Genomic DNA, 23,064 nt, shown 5'->3' on the forward strand with positions numbered 1-23,064 from the left:
GAGTTTTATAAGAGTGCTGAAAACAAAATAATTACAGAAAAATAAGTTGGACCAACCAAAAATCTTGGTCAAAATTTTAAAGAAATAATTTATATATCATAAAAGGCAAAAAATATATATGAAAATATATGATAAGTGGAAACAGTTAATAATTGTCCAGCTTGAAATGCATTGCAGAATTGAATTAATCTATTGATATACAACATATGGATAGAAAAATTCAATATTGTAAAAACATCAAGTCCCTTTAAATTGATTTATAGTTTTAATTTAATCCCAATCAATACCACACGTATTTTAGGGGAAAGCTAATACTAAAATTTATGTGAAATTAATTGAGAGAGGTCAATCATTGCCAAGATACTCTGTTAGGGAAAGACTATCGATAGAAGACTTGTTCAAAGAAATATCGTTATTTATTATAAAACTATATAAATTCTGACAAAATAGCACCAATAGGTGCAGGAACAGACAATAGAGAACCTGAAAATTAACCGCATCTATACAGACGCTTAACGTATAAAATGAATCACTGAAATCAGAAATCAGAATCTTTTCAATAATTGTTGGTACAATGATTAGGCATCCAGAAAGGGAAACAAAAGAAATTTGATTCCCACTCAAATTCATTCCAAGGGGACTAAACACCTAATAAAGTTTTAGAAGATAGAGTGTGAGAGTATCTTTGTGACCTCAAGCTGAGTGAAGTTTTCTGAAAACCCAAATATGCTACCAATGAAGGATAAGATTAATAAACTCAAATACATTAAAATTGAGAATATCAGCTTACAAAAGATTTCATATATATTTTTTTTAAAGGCAGCCATCTTGGAGAACATGTTTCTAATATCAATCAATAGGAAATATCCAGAACATCCAAACAAAAACATTGGACAAACTATTTAAATATTTACTTCACAAAGGGATGTATCCAAATGGCCAATTCATGTGTGTAAAGATGTCAAACTCATTGCTAGTTGCAGAAATGCACCTTATATGACAATTGTTTACCTCTTTAAACATCCAAAATATTAGCAAGAATAAAATACTGTGTTTGTAAATACTATGTGCTGGCAAATAGAAGATAAGGAAACTCTCTTCTCTCCCATCTATCACTGATGAGGAAAAAAATTAATTCAAGCACTTTGAGAAATAGATAAGCATTATCCAGTGAAATTGAACACATGAATACTGTATTAATCATAAGTTAGGGTCCTGGATATAAGCTAGAGAGAAAGCTGTGTTCATGTACGAAAATGGTACATGGTAACAGTCTTAATAAAAGTAATAAAAAGGAAACAAAAATATTTTGATAGCAAAACAGAGAAATAAATTATCATATATTAATACAATTGAATACTACCTATCATTGAAAATGAATGAAATGTATTTATCAATACATATTGATGTTAATCTCTAAAACATTTAAAGAACAATGGTGATCACCAAAGAATAGACAGTCAGATTCCAATATACCTCACTAAAGATTTTATTTATATGAGCATATATTTTTAGGTGCAAATAAAGACAACAAAGTAAATTATAAATATAAAATTACAGATCATTAACTTAGGCAGAAGGAAAGACTTTAAGACTACTGAGATATACAAGATGTTGCAAGTATTTATAACATAATTTTTCTTGAGCTGAATGTGGATATTCAGGGATTTGCTCTGTTTTTTAATAAAATATCTTACTGATATGTTATACAGTACATATTTGTTTTATGATAGAAAAATTCAAAAGTGTATTTAAAAAGAATATTTTAAAAAATTAGGTTTGTGTGAATGTTATAGCTATTTTTAAAGCTAATAAAATTAGCATAATCATTTACATATCAACATGAATAGAATTTAGTTATTTTAAAAGGCTGAACACTGTTGTTTTGACATTGCAGTTTTCCTTTCTTATTCTTTACTGCCTATTTGCCATAAAACACTGTTTGGAGTAAACTCATCCCCTTATTTTTTTTCCACTCTCCCATAACATTCTGATCTATTTTCCTTATGTACTTTTAAGCTTTCCAAAGGAATTTTCCATTGTATTTTTAAAATCATAGTAGAATGGCCTTTAGAAGAATTATACTTGCCTTTCCCTTTGCGAATGACCATATCATGTTTTTCTCATTTCATCAGGAAAAGTGTTATTTTTGGCAATCAAATTTTGACATTGTATCCTTAAAAAAAAAACCCCACTAAACATGCCATCTTTTGATTATGTGTACAATATTCAGAATGCTGTTGCTGTAATCTAATAAATTAGAATTGGTACTTTTAAATTGAATTATGTCAAGGATGTCTTTTCAAATACTTTTGTTTCTTAAAAACATCTGTCTGCCTATTTACCTTCTTAACCATCCATGTTGAAAAAGAGAATATTTAATCCCTCTGAGGTGAACCCTGGGGACCCTGAACTGGTTTTCAAGTTTATAGTCAGAGGCTACATTCATGTGCTTTTATCTTTCTGACTGTTTTCTTTGCCCTCTACAAAGTGCTTAGAGCATGGTTTTCTACATTTTCTGTTTTTTTTTTTTTAGACGGAGTCTAGCTCTGTCACCCAGACTGGAGTGCAGAGGCGCAATCTCGGCTCACTGCAAGCTCCGCCTCCCGGGTTCAAGCGATTCTCCTGCCTCAGCCTCCGGAGTAGCTGGAATTACAGGCGTGCGCCACCACACCTGGCTAATTTTTGTGTTTTTACTAGAGACGGGGTTTCACTGTGTTGGCCAGGCTGATCTCGAACTCCTGACCTCGTGATCTGCCTGCCTGGGCCTCCCAAAGTGCTGGGATTACAGGTGTGAGCGACGCACCTGGCCTCTGTCTTCTTAATCTATTATTGAGGTGCTGTTAGACAACAGGAGCAAGAATTGTTTTGCTAAAAACCCTTTAAAAAAATAATGCTAATTTATTGATGGCTTAAACTGGTGAAGAGAGTTACTAATGCCAACATATTTGGAACACTTGTCAAAGACGAACATTTTGAAAAGTTATTTTGTTTCCATATATTAAAGACCCATAAGATTCTCAAATGCAGTTCTTGAGAACCAATTGCCAGCTGAAGAAAAACATTAATTGAAGTCAAGGGAAGATGGATACGAGTTTGCACTTCCTCATTCTTAAATAATTAAGAAGCTTGTTCTAGAATGTGGTTGTTATGTAGATGGAAGGGCCTAACTCAAATCTTTTAATGTTAAGAGAAAATAATCCATATCAGATGACCTCAAGCTGGAGACTGGAGAATGCTGGAGGTCTCTGAGACACTTTCAACTGTTCTGAAAGGTCAAAACCATTTTTATAATAATATTTTCAAATTTGCATTCTTCAATCCCATTCTTTCACAAGGGTGAAGTAGAACTTTTCAGATGCTAAATAGCATGTAATATCACAATAGATTGAATGCACAAACAGCTTATGAGAATCCAGCTGTCGTTTATTGTCAGACATTAAAGACAGTTACAAAAAGAGAAAATGATGCCACTCGTAATTTTTTATTTTGGAAAATATGCTTGTTTTCACAAAAATAGAATCAGTGTGTTAACTAATAGGCGATTTGTTTGCTCATATTAAATGGAATAAAAAACATTTCATATTTTCATTTTTAATTTCACATAATGTAAATAAAAATATAAATCCCACTTAAAACCAAAGCATTTTGGGGTGCTCAGGAAGTTTTTAGAGCATAAATGGATATTTATACCCAAAAGTTTGAGAACTTCTAATCTTAAATTATTTTGTGAGCTTTTTTTTAAGATTATATTGAATTATAAGATGATTTACTCTCACAATATAGTTTATAATTTTTCCGGTTGTACAAACCATCTTATTTCTTAGTTTGCCTGAAACACAATGAGTTAGAGTAATGGCGATAGATTTCTAAGCAATTTGAACAAAATAGAATGATTACATTTTATCCAAAGTATTCCCTTATTAATTTATAGTATTTGATAAAATTTTATTCTATTTTTAAGAAAAGACTAGAATTAGGAAACTGATTTTAATATTTTAATTCTTTACAGTAATAAGTATAAATTATTTACAGGGAAAATTAATTTTTAATATGGTTTTGAAATTTGTTTTTTAAATTGGAAGCAAGATTTATATCGACAATAATAAAATCAAACTTTTTTCTTTAAATTTTACAGGGATTTGTTTTAAATTTGTGTTTGTGCAAAGAAAAATATCTCTTTCCAAATATACAGTTCTAGATCTCAATTAATTTTATATATGTATATACTGCATAACCAACACCAAGATCAAGATGTAAAATATTTTCAAGAATATCCCATTTGACCAGTTTTAAGCAAACTGTTTTCCAAGAGATTTCACTCATTTGTATTCCCACCTGCAATCTAGTTGTTCTATGTCCTTTGCAACCTTTGACATTGTCAAGCTTTTAAATTGCAGCCATCCGAATGTGTATGTGTCACGGTATCTTGTAGTTATTTTAACTTTCATTTCAGACGTGATTACTGCTCTTCAGCCTCTTTCTGTATCATTATGGACCATCTGAATATCTATTTTGTGAAATGCTCCTTCAAACGTTTTACTCATTCATCAACTATATTCTCTATATTATGTGTAGACGTTACTTGTAGTCTATGTGCTTTATAAATCTTCTTTCCTGATCTCTGACTTCTATAAACATAACGTTTTATTGTAATCAGAACAAAATAATGAATATGTACTTTGCTGCATAGTGATTTTTGTATCCTTCAGAAAATCTTTGACAACTGTAACATCAAAATGCATTTTAGTATGTTTTTTGCTGTAACATCATTTTATATGTTACAGTAGTTCTATGATGAATCTCAAATAAATTATTTTGTATTTTGTGAGGAAGAATATGAGACTCATTTATTTTTCCACATGGATATGCACTTGATCTGCCGTCATTTATTTCAAAGAGCATTCTTTCCAGAATGGCCCCTTTTAGTTAAATCAGGTGGCTACAATGCATGGTTTTGCATCTGAACTGTTTATTCTGATCAATGATGCTCTGATTTTTTTCAGAATTCTCAGAAATTATGTCTTTGAATTGCAGTTTTAGAACATTTACATTTAATGTATATATTAAATGTCAATTGTGTTTAAATCTACCATTCTCATATTGGATTTCTCTCTGTTCTTTTTTATCTGTTTATTTCTCCTTTTATATTTTCATTGTTCTTTTGGATTAATTGCATTTTTTTTAGCATTTCATCTTATCTACACTATACTTTTATTAGACATACTTCTTTTTTAATTTATTGCTCTCGAATTTACAGTATTCATCTTTATCAGTCTATTTTCAATAATGTTATATCACTTCACATATAATGTAAGAATCATACAATATTCTCCCTCTGTTTTTAGCCATTATTGTCATGTATTTTGGCTCTAAATAATAATATTTAAAATAAAATTATACATTAGATAAAAGGCTTTATATATTTTACTTAACATATTTTCCACCTATGGCGCTCTTCATTCTTTTGTTAAAACCTAAATTTCTGTCAACCTGTAGACCTTTTTTTCACATTCTTAAAGGGCAGGTACGGTGCCATCAAATTCTCTTAGCTTTCATCTTTCTGAACATGTCTTTATTTTGCCTTGATTTTTGAAGCATATTTTCTTTGGGTATAAAAATATGAAATATCTCAGTTTCCAACAGGACCACTTACTCTATTTCATTTTTTTATCCTGTTTAGCACATGTCTAGTAATACTTAGTCCTTGGTTGTCTATCCATATCTAAGTGTGAGACAATAAAAAATGAAGCAAAACCAGGAAAAACAAATATTTATATATGTATATTTTATAAATAATTTACACTTAAAATATATATTTGTTACATATGTCATTCTAACTCTAAGGCTGCCACTTTTAACTCAGGATGGTCTGATGAGAAGTCAGCTGCCAAGCAGGAAAATCACCTAATGGAAAATAAAAATATCTTTCCCTTGGAGACGTCTCCATTTCTTCACTTGATCTTAGCTAAAAGGCTGAGAATTGATTCAATTTCTTAAATTAAACACAAACTAATAGATTCTTTGCCTGGAAGGCAGAAAACAGGATTCCAGACATTTCACAAATGTACATAGAATTATTATAAATATATTATTTGTTTTTAGTACCAAATGGTAATTGCATCTTTCAGCATACTCAGCACGTCTGAGTTTTCAAATATTTTGGGTATTGTGGAAGTAGTTGGCTTTCTTCTGGAGATATTTGAATAATTTTCCAGACTATTAGTCCCAAATTCAATGAATAAGCATCTACGCCAGTAACATATTTTAGTGGTACACACACACTCTCTCTCTCTATATGTACATACATATATATACACCCACATACATATGTATATATAAAATACATGTATATTATATGTAATATATTTATTTTTATATCAGTTAATACTTCTCTGTTCATAATATATTATTATTTATAAATTATTCATAGATGGCAGGAAACAATTTATATATGTCTCTTACTTATAGATTATAGTAGAAATATTTTACATTATATTATTAGTATATTAGTATAGGTATCATTGGGATGCTTAAATAATTTATACATGTATATTATTTATGTTATAGTAGAAATATTTTGTAGTATATTATTAGCATAATTCCACATAAAACAAAAGCTTTTAATGATGTCAGTTTCTGATTATGATGATCTAACTCCCTGTAGCCTGTTTAAATCATCATTTTAAAAATCCTTATAATGTGGTTTAGTTTTCAACATAAAAGTAGGAAAAAAATACATGCTGCCTTATTTAATTTATTTACATTAGTAATGTAGCTTCATTTCTGGACATTTAAAGATAAATGTCTATTTTGTGATGGTAATTATACTGAAAATTACTTAACTGAATCCATAGATCTAGCTGTCCAAGTATTGTTAAGTTGCAAAGCCCAGGCTCCTGACACTGTGGTATGCTCACTCAGGTTTGAAGATGCAGCTCTGGAATGCAATTCCCTTATTCTAACCTCCTCATTTACCACCCACCCATATGGTCCCTGTTGTCAAAAAGTATAGACAGTGCCAGGTGCTGTGGCTCAGGCCTGTAATCCCAGCACTTTGGGAGGCCGAGGCAGGTGGTTCACGAGGTCAGGAGTTAGAGACCAGACTGGCCAACATGGTGAAACCCCGTCTCTACTAAAAACCCAAAAATTAGTTGGGGCTGGTGGTGGGCACCTGTAATCCCAGCTACTTGGGAGGCTGAGTCAGGAGAATCCTTTGAACCCGGGAGAAAGAGGTTGAAGTGAGCCAAGATCATGCCATTGTACTCCAGCCTGGGAGACAGGGTGAGACTCTGTCTCAAAAAAAAAAGAAAAAAAAAGTATGGACAGGTCTCATTTTCTAATGGCTCCCTTCTAGTTCAATAGGTTGTAATGCTTTATTATTAATAAGTTATTATCATTTAAAATGGTTCCCTGTAAAGAAAAAAGAGGAGCGTTAACTTGCTCTGTTGAGCTAAGGACTTGAGTAGTATAATGTATAATCTTTCTAATTTGCTAGACAGAAGTAATTATATTGTATCACGTTTTAATTTGCATTGTGGTTACAAATAAAGTGAACATTTAATACCTTACTAAAGTGATTTTTTGATGACAATATTTAGAAGATTATTGATTACTGAAATTTAGCTTTAAAAATTATGTTTGATTGGCTGGGCGCGGTGGCTCACGCCTATAATCCCAGCAATTTGGAAGGCCGAGGCAGCAGATCACAAGGTCAGGAGATCGAGACCATCCTGGCTAACACGGTGAAACCCCATCTCTACTAAAAATACAAAAAAAAATCAGCGGGGTGTCGTGGCGGGCGCCTGTAGTCCCAGCTACTTGGGAGGCTCAGGCAGGAGAATGGCGTGAACCTGAGCGGTGGAGCTTGGAGTGAGGTAAGATCCTGCCACTGCACTCCAGCCTGGGAGACAGAGCGAGACTCCAACTCAAAAAAAAAAAAAAAAAAAAAATTGTCTTTGATTGTGGCAGGCATACTCTATATTTCATGTAATGTATGCATCCCTCAAAATTATTTCAGATAACTTTTTATAGACCACTATTTGTATTGTTGATGAAAATATATATTTTCCTTATTCTACATTTTTAGTTTTTAAAAACTATCATGTATTATTTAATTTGACATATAGTTTACTTGGACTAATGCCATCAGCTAACAAAATCAATAAACAATGGAACTCATTGGGCATAAATCAACTTAATTAAGTTATACATCTGTTATTAAATATTGAAAGGCATTTTATTCTCTTGTTGAGTATAGATATGGCCCTAATTAACCATTATAAAACTTATACATACCTATAGAAAAAGAACATTCAAAATATAAATAAAAAATAGCCCCTGTGATTTTTTTCTGTTTTCCAGGGTTCATATTTTAAATTCTATTACTTTAGTGAAAAAATGCTAGCCAAACATCTTTATAGTATTTGTAAAAATGTAAATATCAGAGAATAAACAAAGCTCATTTCTCTGGTCAACTTTTACTACTTGGACTTTTTTTTCAGGATCATAATTCATTGTTAAACTTCATGTAAACTGATTAGCATATTTTATTTAATTATGTATTATCCATGCTTCTCTTTGCTAATTGAGTGGTTTTCGAATTATGTTTGTAAAATAATGTAAAATGTTGCCATGAGAATAATAGTAACTATGAAACTCACTTCCTTGTAAAAGTAAATTTAAATAATGAATTCATATAACTACTGGTAGAATATGCTACAAAAGAGAACTTGTGTATTTATTTACATTTGTGAAAACAAAGTGTACTCATAGAAGCTGCTAACAGAGCACCCTTGGAGATTGCATGTTCACTCTAGAGTCTGTTAGATTTGCCCTGCATGAAAGTCTAAGATCTTTTCAAAAAATTGTTATTGTAATAAGCCTCTTAAAATGAGATTTACTCTATTAACCGATTTTTAAATGTACAATACAGTGTCATTATCCATAGGCTAAACGTTGCATAGCAAATCTCTAGAACGTACTTATGATGCATAACTAAAATTTTATAATACCAACAGAAAACAAACAAAAAATTACCAATCAAGGAATAATGTTGTTATTACACATTAAAATGAAAGTTTTCTATGTGACATTGAACAAATCAGTTCAAATATTTGAGATTCAATTTGCTTATTAGCCAAATAAGAAGACTTAGTGTGATTATCTTTAAGTACCATTCCACTCTCACTCTCCTTGATTCCAATTGATAAGAACAAGAATTAGGATGGGTTGAGCCTTTGACTTTGGAAAATAGCATTGCTCTCATGCTTTGGAATGCATTTACAAACTTTAAGAGTCCTCACTACAGTTACTGCTAACAACGAATAGGCTACTTCTGACTTCAGCATAGATTCCTGAAGGTTGTAGAGTGGTCAAGAGAGGCAAGTATGTTGTTGAGGAATATAATATAATTCTTCCCTCCCTCTACTTATTGACAAATACTCACCAAATGCATGCCCATGTCATATAAACTTGCACACTCTAGAGTCCTTTAGAGAGATGTTAGTAGAAACAGTCAAATTGCAGCTTAAATATGTCAATAAATGTATATTTTAGAAAGCTTAGGAAGAAATTCAACTAGAAGTTAAACATAAGGTCTTTTGTTGGTGCTCTCTTCTAAGCCATCCTATGTTCTTATTTTCAATCATATGGTTCTTAAGCAAATTATGTCCTAGATTATACCCAATTGTATGTGGATAAAACATATCATCTTACTTTTATTACTAGAATAGACAGAAAATCATTTTATTTAAAGTGATACAATTTTTTTTTTCTGGTCATAGCATTAAAAAGTAAATAATAAAATGATATAAATTTTGATGATCTGGCCCAAGATCAATGAACACTAAACTAAAATATTAAAACCATTTTTTAAAGGAAAATAACTCAGTGTGTAAATAGAAAAGGATTAAGTAAGCATAGAAAGAAATATAAACTGTGTTCTGTTACACAATTACATTAATTACAGAAATAATATAGAAGCCTGAAAATGTCATTTTTTTAATGTCCAGTGAAATAAATCAATTGAAAAATTGTAGGTGCTATGATTTTTATTGGATACACGTATGGGAATTTTGACAAGATATAGAGAATAGAAAAATGATAGCAGTTGATTCTTGAAGGATAGTGGGTAAAGTATTTCTAGATTAAAATTCTAAAATTATTTTATTGTTCTGCTAAGAAGTTATGCACCAAGGTATGAAAAAAAGTATTTTCATGAACAAAATTAGGATAGTATAAAACGTCTCCTAAGACTATACAGCCAGGAAAATTTCAGAGACATGTTTCAAACTTAGTTCTGTGTTTCGCACATGTACACTGTCAGTTACACCAAAATGTCCATCCTTATATTCATTTCCTCTATATTAATGATGAGAGAGTTAGAGTGACATATCGGTTCATCCTACATTGTGATCATTAACATTGGTTTTATATTTGAACATGTGAAGTTTATATTGGTTATAAATAATTAACATTGTAATTATTAAAGTTAATTCACTTCCATCTTATTCTATGAGCATCATAAAATTAATATAAAGGCTACAACTATAGAGATGACAAGTTAACCACATAGGAAAAGAAACTAAATTTGGAAAATACATAAATTAGGGAAATATAAAACCAGAATTTAAAATTCTTTGGTCAGGTAGAAAATTGAAAAAATTTATAACTCTGAAATGTAGTGGGATTAAATATAACATTGCATACTTATTTAAAGGAGGTAATAGTCCTTAAATAAAAGTGTAGTCATCTAGGTTTTCATGTAAAAAATACTACAAATTATTATAATCAAATATAAGGCTGGATATTAAAACATATGGTTAATTGAAACAGTACTAGTAAAACTAAATTTCCAATATAATGCTTTCTCACTGTGATTTGCAACACAACTCATTATTGGGGTCCATGTCAGAAGAACTACTCTTCTCTATAAATTATAATATACCATCTAAGAATTCAGGTCTTTTTAGTTAATAATCATTTAATTGCCTTAGTGAACCACTGTTACTGAAGAAAGCAAATAATTCTCCTTAACTTTGATGAAGACTAAACAAAAAACCATAAATTGAATTCTGCGTTTAGAGGTTACTATATTCAGATAATACATAGAATAATATGCTCAACTCACTTTGGTATAAATTCGTAAGCTGCATTTTCGAGACAAAGATAAAACAAACACAATTAGAAATTGATAAGCCGTGTTACACAAAAATAATGAAGAAAATGGGCTCCTTATTTTGGAAAATATATGAGCCAAATTTAAGTGTGCAATGTTGTAAAGTAGAAGAGAATATGAATTTACTCTTTGCCTGTTTGCAGGGGAAGAGTAAGACTAGACGAAATTTACCTCTATTTTTAAAAAAATATAATAAAATTAAAATTGAAGTAGAAAGCCTCTGAAAGTATTAACCTCTTACCACTGGATTGTTCATCTGGGGCTTCCTGACCATCTATCGGGGAACGTGATTCTTGTTCCAACAGACTATCTCATGTTTTCTACCTGATGTCTCCAAAACTCTGAATCATTGTCAAACAGTTATGCAATTTCATGCATATATCAGGTAGAACAGACATAGAAGTGCTTCAGGTTTGAAAATAAAGCAAGGACGTTGATTTGGCTTGTTTGAAAGTTGTTTTAGTTTGTGCAGATAAGCAGTGTACAGACTCTAAAAGAAGATAATAATCATTGTCAGGAAATGTGTCTCCAGACTTTAGGCTTGCATGCATCAGAAGCAATGCTGAAGCTGAGAAATTTGGGGCATATAGTTAATTGTTCATCATACTTGCAGAGATCTGATTTGGGGACATCTTGCTTTTTGTATCAATGGTCAAGTTATAGCTAAAAACAAAACAAAAGTAAATTAAGCTAAATAAAGTAACACTAGCTTAACAGTTAATCATTATAAGGTAATAATTATGTCATGTTTCTAAGTTTTGAAAGTTTTGCTTTGCTAGAACTAAAATCTCAGCTACAATCAAATCCCTAGAAATTTGGCTATTAAAATCAATTTACCATCTTGCCAATGAATGTGTTTGAATACATGCATTTTACTGAAGAGAGAATTTTAAGGAAATCTATGGTCAAAAATTATAAACCAGAGCAGATACTCACACACAAGCACTCAAACAAAACCCTTGGTCAGTTGAATAAATAGATCAACAATTGGTTAAAGGCTACATGCTTATTATATTCTCCTTACGTAAAAGACTGTTAAAGATCTTCACATAAGTCATTTTAGAAAGAATCATGAGTTTGAGTTCTCTTATCTTTTAAATAAAACATTAATGCTAATCTTATCAGTAGTTGTGAAGATTAAATAGTTTACACAAATTCTCATGGTCAGCAAGTGTTAAAATTAGGACTTCATTATACATGATCTCATAGATAACTCCTCACACCTGGGGGAATCTTTTAAGAAATAAACATTGCTGCAGGAACTGACGTGCATAGATAGGATACTTTAAAGATGGGCACACTACCAGGACGATTACAAATAGAGATCACTCTGAAATAGTCTCCAAAAAGAGATAGCATTTTGCCAGTATAGTTTCAGAGATATATGCCATAGAGTAGAATACCTAAGTTCTATGCTAAATATTTTTAGTTGTAGTTAGTGAATCAGCTTTGCATGATAGGTTTACTTTAGCTAAAAAATAATGGCGAACAGGTAGAACATAGTACATAATCAATCTCCTGGGCAGGACAGGCAGTAGAATTATTAAGCTGGAGATAACATCAGAAAAAAAAGGTTCCATTTGCAGTGCTAATATGCTCTTGCATTAATAAACAATGATTTCAGGGAAATGGTGAGCAACTGAATGTCCAAGGTTAAATGGCTGGGAAATACAGCAGTGGGCAGAATGAAACATGAGAGAGGCCTTGAGCAATCTTCACAACTCTGTGGTGTTTGGCATCAGGGGATCCATTAAAGGAGGAACAGAGTCTCTATATATTCCCACCAAATGTCCAAATACTGAAATCAGATCTCTTGCCTTGGAGCAGGAAGGAATGCTTGCTAGAATTTTTGGCAGAGTTTTGTAGCATGGACGAAGACAACACAATGGATAGGGAGATGAGTTGTTTAACATACAATAGGATTTCCTGATACCATCCTAAAGGCAATAGGCCCTTGGAACTTATTAGCCAATTAGGAGTTTTCTGGATGCCAAGTTTTAATGCCATGGCTGGCCCTCCATGGTGCTTTATGCAAAATCCCACTGATTTGGTTTGGGGAACTAAGAACTTAATTGCACTAAGACTATTGATAGAGAGATCTGTTAAACTGGCTGTGGCAAAACAAAACAAAAGGCAAGAAATGCAGAAGACTGAAGGTTGGTGTCCAATTCCAATATGCTATGCCTCTAGAATCCTAAATGTCTAGAAGTTGTCTTTCAAAAATGTTCATACATCTATGTATGTCTACATAGATGTATACATTAAATGACCACATCGCCTACGAGTAGTTGAACTAAATTTTCTTCCAGGAGTCTTAAAGCTATATAGAAAAAAGTAACAATCAATTTTATTTTCAATCTTTTGAATAGTATTTCAAAACTGCTAATTATTCTTGTTTTTTACTATAAATGTATGGTAGCTTAGGTATAGTTTGGACTATTCTGGGAGCTTAACTCCCCATAGCTGCTGTTTATATGACAAATGTCATTCAGAATTTCTAACAAGCAATTTAAAACTGAAGGCATTGCTTTTTTTTTTTTTTTTTTTTGGTGGGTTCTCTATAAGCAGTATTACACATTTTAGTATTACATTCAAAGTTGTTGCTAAGGTATTGCCACTAGCATTCTTTCTGTCTTTGTCAGAAGATATCGGAATAAATCTTAAGGCAAAATGAGAATGGAGCAAAGTAGCAACTGGACATGTTAGCAGAAAGCAATGTCATAAAAATAGAATGGTGTAATTCATGTTTCATGAAAGCTGACTCTTCTACAGGGATTGTCTCACTCCTAGCTTATATACTGTACTATTTTACTAGAACCAGACATGATGGCATTATGTCAACATGTAATTAAGAAGGTGATTAAAATCAGTTTGGATTAGGCCAGAATTGTGACTTGAGAATTAATGGGTAAGTATCTTTTAAGAATGGTGATACATTGCAGAAGAAGGTTAATTGTTGGAAGAAAAAGTAAAAACGAACTCGCCCTACTTTCATATTTGTCAATTTTCTACTTGCTCACATTTTCCTCCTAAGATAGCTGAGTCAAGAGAAAAATGAGTCATTTTTTTTCCTGCTAAAATGCAAGATATTACATCAGGAAATGTTAAAATGAGTTTAAATCAACAAGGTTTTAAAAATCAAATTGACTCATTTTTAAAGTGAGTTAAAATGAAAACGAGTTATCATCAGAGGTAGGCTGAATTGGGTCACGTTAATAAAATGGAAAGAGCATGAACAATCTGATGAAGCTTGGCAGTTTCATCATCACAAACATTCCCTGCTGAGATAATGAACTTGACAATAACTCTTCTTATTCTTAAGATATGATAGCACAAAGCTATTGTACAAAATCTCAGAATGTGGGCAATTCATGCTGACTACAGAATCATTTTCCATAGAGACTAAGAGAGCCTGTGATTGATACATTTTCATAGTGACTCCTTCATGTTCATATAGGAATGCTAAGAATAAAACTGGCCTGGTTCTACTTATAATATTTAGGTGATGCTGTTAGTGATCTCAAGTAATAGTAGGCAATTTGCTGAAGTTGGTTATTTGAATTAATTTACCTAAGTGTTGAAAATAACAGTGAAAATATCAACAGGAAAAGTTTGATTCAAAATGAGTAGTTCAACGAGACTTCTGTTCATCCTACTTTTAAGCAGAGCTTAAAGTTTATCCAAATATTTCTCACGTCTAAATTATTTTGCATCACAGTCCTTATCACCACCACCTTCCATCATCAGCCCAAGAGAACTTCTCATAAGCAGATAAACATGTTAGATGCAATCCTGTGTGTTAGTTTCTATCCCAAGATATTTTTCATCTTTTTTTATGTAAGAAAATGTCCTAAGTCTATCTAGAAAATCTATATTGAATATAGAAGTCATGATAATCTCGAAGAAAGTTAAGCCTATGTAATCTACTAAAAGAAGTATTAGTTGCCATTGGTTAAATACTCTGCTTGTCAGAGAGTTAACTTTCAAATCTTGTTAAACCCAAATATTTAGAAGCCTTTAGGGACTTTGGGGTAGTGGGGAAACCATAGGACCCCAGAGGATCTGTCCGCCGGTAGCAGAGTTGGAGAGTCATAACTAATGATCTCAGGTATATGTTAATCGTCCTCAGAAATCTGCAGTGACAAGGATTGATTGAAAAGAATGAGCAACCTATACAGTAAGATATTCTTAATCGCTCTAGCACACGACTATGGTTGAGAAATAGCTGTATTAACCATCCTGTTCAACCAGGATACAGAACAAAACTAAAATTGACAAGTTCTCCAGCAATGACCCTTGGGGATTGTGCTTTCATACAATGTTGCTTTCATATTTGAAGTTCTCTGCAATAGTTTGAGAGACTGCTACATGCTCCCAGAAGGATACACAGTAATATCTGTGAGTTGTGTTTCCCACTTAGAAAAAAAACAAGCAGGAGCTAGACGTCTTTTGAGAAGTGCTTTACCAAATCCTTAAATAGATACTTTTTTAAAAAGTCTGTATCTTTAATTCTATACCTGGTGTTTCCCATTACTTCCAGCATTGCTTCTACTGTTTCGTAATGTTCCTAGTAGACAGGGCTACCTCAGAAGGCAACCAATTGAGAAGGAAAATGAGTGTTTAAAGTCAATCTTTTGCTTGATTTCCCAAACCATACCACCTAACACAGTGTTATGTTCCTTGTGTCTCCACATATGTTAAGGTATTATTATATAGAGTCACAAAAATCCTTACCTCTCACGAGTGGTGAATCAGGAGTGTCAAATGTATTTGTTTTGCATAATTCTCTAAACAGTTCCCGCAAAGGACTATCAAGTGTTCTCCATGCTATCAAAAATTGAGTCCTTAGCATTTTGGGGTCAATCATATTAACCATCCAACTCCAGAAACCCAAAAACCAATGAAATAACTTCATCCTTTATATTATGTTCCTCTAGAACTACTTCTGGTACCAAAATCTGTATTAGTCAGGGTTCTCTAGAGGACAGAACTAATAGGATAGATGTGTATAAAAAGGGGAGTTTAGTAAGCAGTATTAACTCACACGATCACAAGGTCCCACAATAGGTTGTCTGCAAGCTGAGTAACAAGGAAGCCAGTTCAAGTCTCAAAGCTGAAGAATGGGGAGTCCAGTGTTCGAGGGCAGGAAATATTCAGCATGGGAGAAAGATGTAGGCTAAGAGGCTACGGGTTGATTTGCCTCTCCAAGCCCACTGATTCAAATGTTAATCTTTTTTGGCAACACCCTCACAGACACACCCACGATCAACACTTTGCATCCTTCAATCCAATCAAGTTGACAATTAGTATTAACCATCACACTAACACAATGTACATGCTATGTAAAGAGTAGCTATGATGAATCTGTATTATTTTTATTGTTGTATTGTTGTGTATTATTTTATTTTTTGAATATTTTCTATTCATGATTGGTTGAAGTCATGGATGCAGTATCCACAGATGCAGAGGGTGGACTGTGCCCCTCAACTGCCTTAACCCTACTCTTTCCAATGAGTTAAAATGTTTTCAGAATTTTGTTTAGGTACACATTAATTGTGAGAAGAAAAATTCAATATATTGATATTATTTATATATTTGTGTTTTGCTTGATATAATTAGATCTTTCTTTTTTTAAATTTTATTATTATTATTATACTTTAGGTTTTATGGTACATGTGCGCAATGTGCAGGTTAGTTACATATGTATACATGTGCCATGCTGGTGCGCTGCACCCACTAACTCATCATCTAGCATTAGGTATATCTCCCAATGCTATCCCTCCCCCCTCCCCCCACCCCACAACAGTCCCCAAAGTGTGATGTTCCCCTTCCTGTGTCCATGTGTTCTCATTGTTCAGTTCCCAACTATGAGTGAGAATATGCGGTGTTTGGTTTTTTGTTCTTGCGATAGTTTACTGAGAATGATGATTTCCAATTTCATCCATGTCCCTACAAAGGGCATGAACTCATCATTTTTTATGGCTGCATAGTATTCCATGGTGTATGTGTGCCACATTCTCTTAATCCAGTCTATAATTGTTGGACATTTGGGTTGGTTCCAAGTCTCTGCTATTGTGAATAATGCCGCAATAAACATACATGTGCATGTGTCTTTATAGCAGCATGATTTATAGTCCTTTGGGTATAGACCCAGTAATGGGATGGCTGGGTCAAATGGAATTTCTAGTTCTAGATCCCTGAGGAATTGCCACACTGACTTCCACAATGGTTGAACTAGTTTACAGTCCCACCAACAGTGCAAAAGTGTTCCTATTTCTCCACATCCTCTCCAGCATCTGTTGTTTCCTGACTTTTTAATGATTGCCATTCTAACTGATGTGAGATGGTATCCCATTGTGGTTTTGATTTGCATTTCTCTGATGGCCAGTGATGGTGAGCATTTTTTCATGTGTTTTTTGGCTGCATAAATGTCTTCTTTTGAGAAGTGTCTGTTCATGTCCTTCACCCACTTTTCGATGGGGTTGTTTGTTTTTTTCTTGTAAATTTGAGTTCATTGTAGATTCTGGATATTAGCCCTTTGTGAGATGAGTAGGTTGTAAAAATGTTCTCCCATTTTGTAGGTTTCCTGCTCACTCTGATGGTAGTTTCTTTTGCTGTGCAGAAGCTCTTGAGTTTAATTAGATCCCATTTGTCAATTTTGGCTTTTGTTGCCATTGCTTTTGGTGTTTTAGACATGAAGTCCTCGCCCATGCCTATGTCCTGAATGGTAATGCCTAGGTTTTCTTCTAGGGTTTTTATGGTTTTAGGTCTAACATTTAAGTCTTTAATCCATCTTGAATTGATTTTTGTATAAGGCGTAAGGAAGGGATCCAGTTTCAGCTTTCTACATGCGGCTAGCCAGTTTTCCCAGCACCATTTATTAAATAGGGAATCCTTTCCCCATTGCTTGTTTTTCTCAGCTTTGTCAAAGATCAGATAGTTGTAGATATATGGTGTTATTTCTGAGGGCTCTGTTCTGTTCCATTGATCTATGTCTCTGTTTTGGTACCAGTACCATGCTGTTTTGGTTACTGTAGCCTTGTAGTATAGTTTGAAGTCAGGTAGTGTGATGCCTCCAGCTTTGTTCTTTTGGCTTAGGATTGACTTGGCGATGCGGGCTCTTTTTTGGTTCCATATGAACTTTAAAGTAGTTTTTTCCAATTTTGTGAAGAAAGTCATTGGTAGCTTGATGGGGATGGCATTGAATCTGTAAATTACCTTGGGCAGTATGGCCATTTTCATGATATTGATTCTTCCTACCCATGAGCATGGAATGTTCTTCCATTAGTTTGTATCCTCTTTTATTTCCTTGAGCAGTAGTTTGTAATTCTCCTTAAAGAGGTCCTTCGCATCCCTTGTAAGTTGGATTCCTATGTATTTTATTCTCTTTGAAGCAATTGTGAATGGGAGTTCACTCATGATTTGGCTTTCTGTTTGTCTGTTATTGGTGTATAAGAATGCTTGTGATTTTTGTACATTGATTTTGTATCCTGAGACTTTGCTGAAGGAAGCACTAAACATGGAAAGGCACAACTGGTACCAGCCACTGCAAAATCATGCCAAAATGTAAAGACCATCGAGACTAGGAAGAGACTGCATCAACTAATGAGCAAAATAACCAGCTAACATCATAATGACAGGATCAAATTCACACATAACAATATTAACTTTAAATGTAAATGGACTAAATGCTTCAATTAAAAGACACAGACTGGCAAATTGGATAAAGAGTCAAGACCCATCACTGTGCTGCATTCAGGAAACCAATCTCACGTGCAGAGACCCACATAGGCTCAAAATAAAGGGATGGAGGAAGATCTACCAAACAAATGGAAAACAAAAAAAGACAGGGGTTGCAATCCTAGTCTCTGATAAAACAGACTTTAAACCAACAAAGATCAAAAGAGACAAAGAAGGCCATTACATAATGGTAAAGGGATCAATTCAACAATAAGAGGTAACTATCCTAAATATATATGCACCCAATACAGGAGCACTCAGATTCATAAAGCAAGTCCTGAGTGACCTACAAAGAGACTTAGACTCCCACACATTAATAATGGGAGACTTTAACACCCCACTGTCAACATTAGACAGATCAACGAGACAGAAAGTCAACAAGGATACCCAGGAATTGAACTCAGCTCTGCACCAAGCGGACCTAATAGACATCTACAGAACTCTCCACCCCAAATCAACAGAATATACATTTTTTTCAGCACCACACCACACCTATTCCAAAACTGACCACATACTTGAAAGTAAAGCTGTCCTCAGCAAATGTAAAAGAAGAGAAATCATAACTATCTCTCAGATCACAGTGCAATCAAGCTAGAACTCAGGATTAAGAATCTCACTCAAAAGTGCTCAACTACATGGAAACTGAACAACCTGCTCCTGAATGACTACTGGGTACATAATGAAATGAAGGCAGAAATAAAGATGTTCTTTGAAACCAACGAGAACAAAGACACAACATACCAGAATCTCTGGGATGCATTCAAAGCAGTGTGTAGAGGGAAATTTATAGCACTAAATGCCCATAAGAGAAAGCAGGAAAGATCCAAAATTGACACCCTAACATCACAATTAAAAGAACTAGAAAAGCAAGAACAAACACATTCAAAAGCTAGCAGAAGGCAAGAAATAACTAAAATCAGAGCAGAATTGAAGGAAATAGAGACACAAAAAACGCTTCAAAAAATTAATGAATCCAGGAGCTGGTTTTTTGAAAGGATCAACAAAATTGATAGACCGCTAGAAAGATTAATAAAGAAAAAAAGAGAGAAGAATCAAATAGATGCAATAAAAAATGATAAAGGGGATATCACCACCGATCCCACAGAAATACAAACTACCATCAGAGAATACTACAAACACCTCTATGCAAATAAACTAGAAAATCTAGAAGAAATGGATAAATTCCATAACATATACACCCTCCCAAGACTAAACCAGGAAGAAGTTGAATCTCTGAGTTGACCAATAACAGGAGCTGAAATTGTGGCAATAATCAATAGCTTACCAACCAAAAAGAGTCCAGGACCAGATGGATTCACAGCCGAATTCTACCAGAGGTACAGGGAGGAACTGGTACCATTCCTTCTGAAACTATTCCAATCAATAGAAAAAGAGGGAATCCTCCCTAACTCATTTTATGAGACCAGCATCATCCTGATACCAAAGCCAGGCAGAGACACAACCAAAAAGGAGAATTTTAGACCAATATCCTTGATGAACATTGATGCAAAAATCCTCAATAAAATACTGGCAAACAGAATCCAGCAGCACATCAAAAAGCTTATCCACCATGATCAAGTGGGCTTCATCCCTGGAATGCAAGACTGGTTCAATATACACAAATCAATAAATGTAATCCAGCATATAAACAGAACCAAAGACAAAAACCACATGATTATCTCAATAGATGCAGAAAAGGCCTTTGACAAAATTCAACAACCCTTCATGCTAAAAGATCTTTCTTAATTGAGCAGAATTTTCCTAGGATGGATGGGAAAGGAACTTTCAATTTGGATTTCAGCCCAAATACAAACACTGCTTTAAATAGACAACAAATATTAGTGTTAAATAGAAGCGCACTGAGAACAGCAATAAAATCTTATAGGAAACCTAACTTTGAATTATTCTCCCAGACACAAACTCTTCAAATACATAATTAAAAGTGTGATAGTATTTGTGGATTAACTAGTGACTATTGCAGGCAAATGTATTACTTTAGTGTGGTCATTAAAGTGATGGCATAGATATTACATATCCTAAATTATTTTAAGTGTAATTGCATATTATAATTACAGATACTTAAAAAAACACTGATAAGCAAATCAGTCTGCTAAAGACAGACCTTCTTTAAAAATGTAGCTACCCAAACTCATTTTACTTCTTTCTTCTCTGTCAAACGAATATCTTTAAATGAGCAAGAATAGAACACATATTATTAATAAAGAATTAAAATCCATAATTATTTAGAATATAGGACAACTCTAGTTGCTTAACATCAGTTTAAATATCTTGGTCTCACACAGATTAATGGAACAGAATAGAGAGCCCAGGAATAAAGCTGCACGCCTACAACCATTTGATTTTTAACAAACTTTATGTAGATAAGCAAAGAATAATAAACTCGATATTAAATAAATGTTGCTGGGATAACAGGCCATCCATATGCAGAGGAAAGAAAATGGACTCTTACCTATCACGGTACACAAAAATTAACTCAAGATATTTTACAGACTTAAATATAAGACCTCAAAATATACAAATCCTAGAAGAAAACCTATAAAATACTATTCTGAATATCAATGTTGGAAAAGAATTTATGGCTAAATCCTCCAAAGCAATTGCAACAAAACAAAAATTAATAAGCGAGACCTAATTAAATGAAAGGGCTTCTGCACAGCAAGAGAAACAGGAAAGTAAACAGACAACCTACAGAATGGGAGGAAATATTCACAAAGTATGCATCTGACAAAGGTCTAATATCCAGAATGTACAAGGAACTTCAACCAACCAACAAGCATGTTTTTAATTATATAAAGAATTTCAAAAGGGAACTTGCTGATAAGGGGGGGGTAGAAAAGATGGGGATAAAAGGGAAGAAAAAATATGCCTTTGAAGATAAAGAGCTGCAGTCAGATTACAGAGGGTAGCCTTTTAAAATACCAGAGACAGAGAAAGGAATCCGAGAGGCCCCAAGGAATCAAGTACAAGAACCTTCAGGTAAATAAAGGCAGCAGGTAACAGGCACTTAGTACTGAGGTATCTGGCAGACATATTGAAAAGAAGAGAGCACAGCTCAGACAGAAAAGTGGGAACAAGGATTGGAGTAAAGAAGAAATTTCAGATATTCTGTTACAAGGATAATGGGGTAACAACATACTTAAGAGAGTAGCACGGTGTCCATTTGAGTGTCGGTATAAAGGAATACCTGAGACTGGGTTATTTATAAAGAGAAAAGTTTTAATTGAGTCACTATTCTGCAGGTTGTAGAGAAAGAATGTTACCAGCATCTGCTTCTGGTGAGGGCATCAGCAAGCTTTACAATCATGGCAAAACGCAGAGGGGGAGCCAGTGTATTATATGGTGAGAACAAGAGCAAGAGAGAGATGGAGGAAGGGACCACACTCTTTTAAACAACCAGAACTTGCGTGAATTACCAGAATCATCCCTGGTGCTAGGTCATTGACGAGGGATCTGCAATCATGATCCAATCACCTCCCACCAGGCCTCACCTCCAACACCGGGAATTACGTTTCAACACGATATTTGGAGGGGACAAACATCCAAACTATTTCACAGAGAAACCACTGTTTTCTGTAAGAATACTGCCTAAAGTGCCTAAAGTTAAGTTTGTGTGTTTGTTTGGTTGTTTGGTTGGTTGGTTGGTTTTTGAGTTAATATTTGGATATGACAGTTTTTTACCTATGAAGAAATATTTTTTTTTTTTTTGAGACGGAATCTCGCCCTCTCGCCCAGGCTGGAGTGCAGTGGCACGATCTCAGCTCACTGCAAGCTCTGCCTCCCGGGTTCATGCCATTCTCCTGCCTCAGCCTCCCGAGTAGCTGGGACTACAGGCGCCCGCCACCACACTTGGCTAACTTTTTGTTTTTTTAGTAGAGACGGGATTTCACCATGTTAGCCAGGATGGTCTTGATCTCCTGACCTCGTGATCCACCCACCTCTGCCTCCCAAAATGCTGGGATTACAGGCTTGAGCCACCATGCCCGGCCTGAAAAAAGATATTAAAGGAGGTAGTGGGAAGTCGGGACTCTGAGATGAACTCATTTTGCTTCTCCTCTTAAGGATAGCATCTTTCAAAATCAATCTGCTCCATCAACCCAAGGCACAGGCTTTATTCCATAGTCTTC

General features: G+C 33.9%; 1 long non-coding RNA gene across 2 annotated transcripts in view; it reads left to right on the forward strand.

Moving 5' to 3' along the window:
- The window catches only part of LOC129058933 (uncharacterized), a 92,530-nt gene that overhangs the window by 13,301 nt on the left and 56,165 nt on the right, over positions 1-23,064 (forward strand). Inside the window, exon 3 of one of the 2 annotated variants that reach the window (XR_008524388.2) lies at positions 2,537-3,442. The exons of the other annotated variant lie outside the window; for it this stretch is intronic. This is a non-coding gene — a long non-coding RNA (uncharacterized LOC129058933). Of the gene's footprint in view, positions 1-2,536; positions 3,443-23,064 lie in introns of those variants that run through there. 2 annotated transcript variants of the gene reach the window in all.

Source organism: Pongo abelii, chromosome 3 (genome assembly GCF_028885655.2).
Source record: "Pongo abelii isolate AG06213 chromosome 3, NHGRI_mPonAbe1-v2.0_pri, whole genome shotgun sequence".
NCBI classification, from domain to species: domain Eukaryota; kingdom Metazoa; phylum Chordata; class Mammalia; order Primates; family Hominidae; genus Pongo; species Pongo abelii.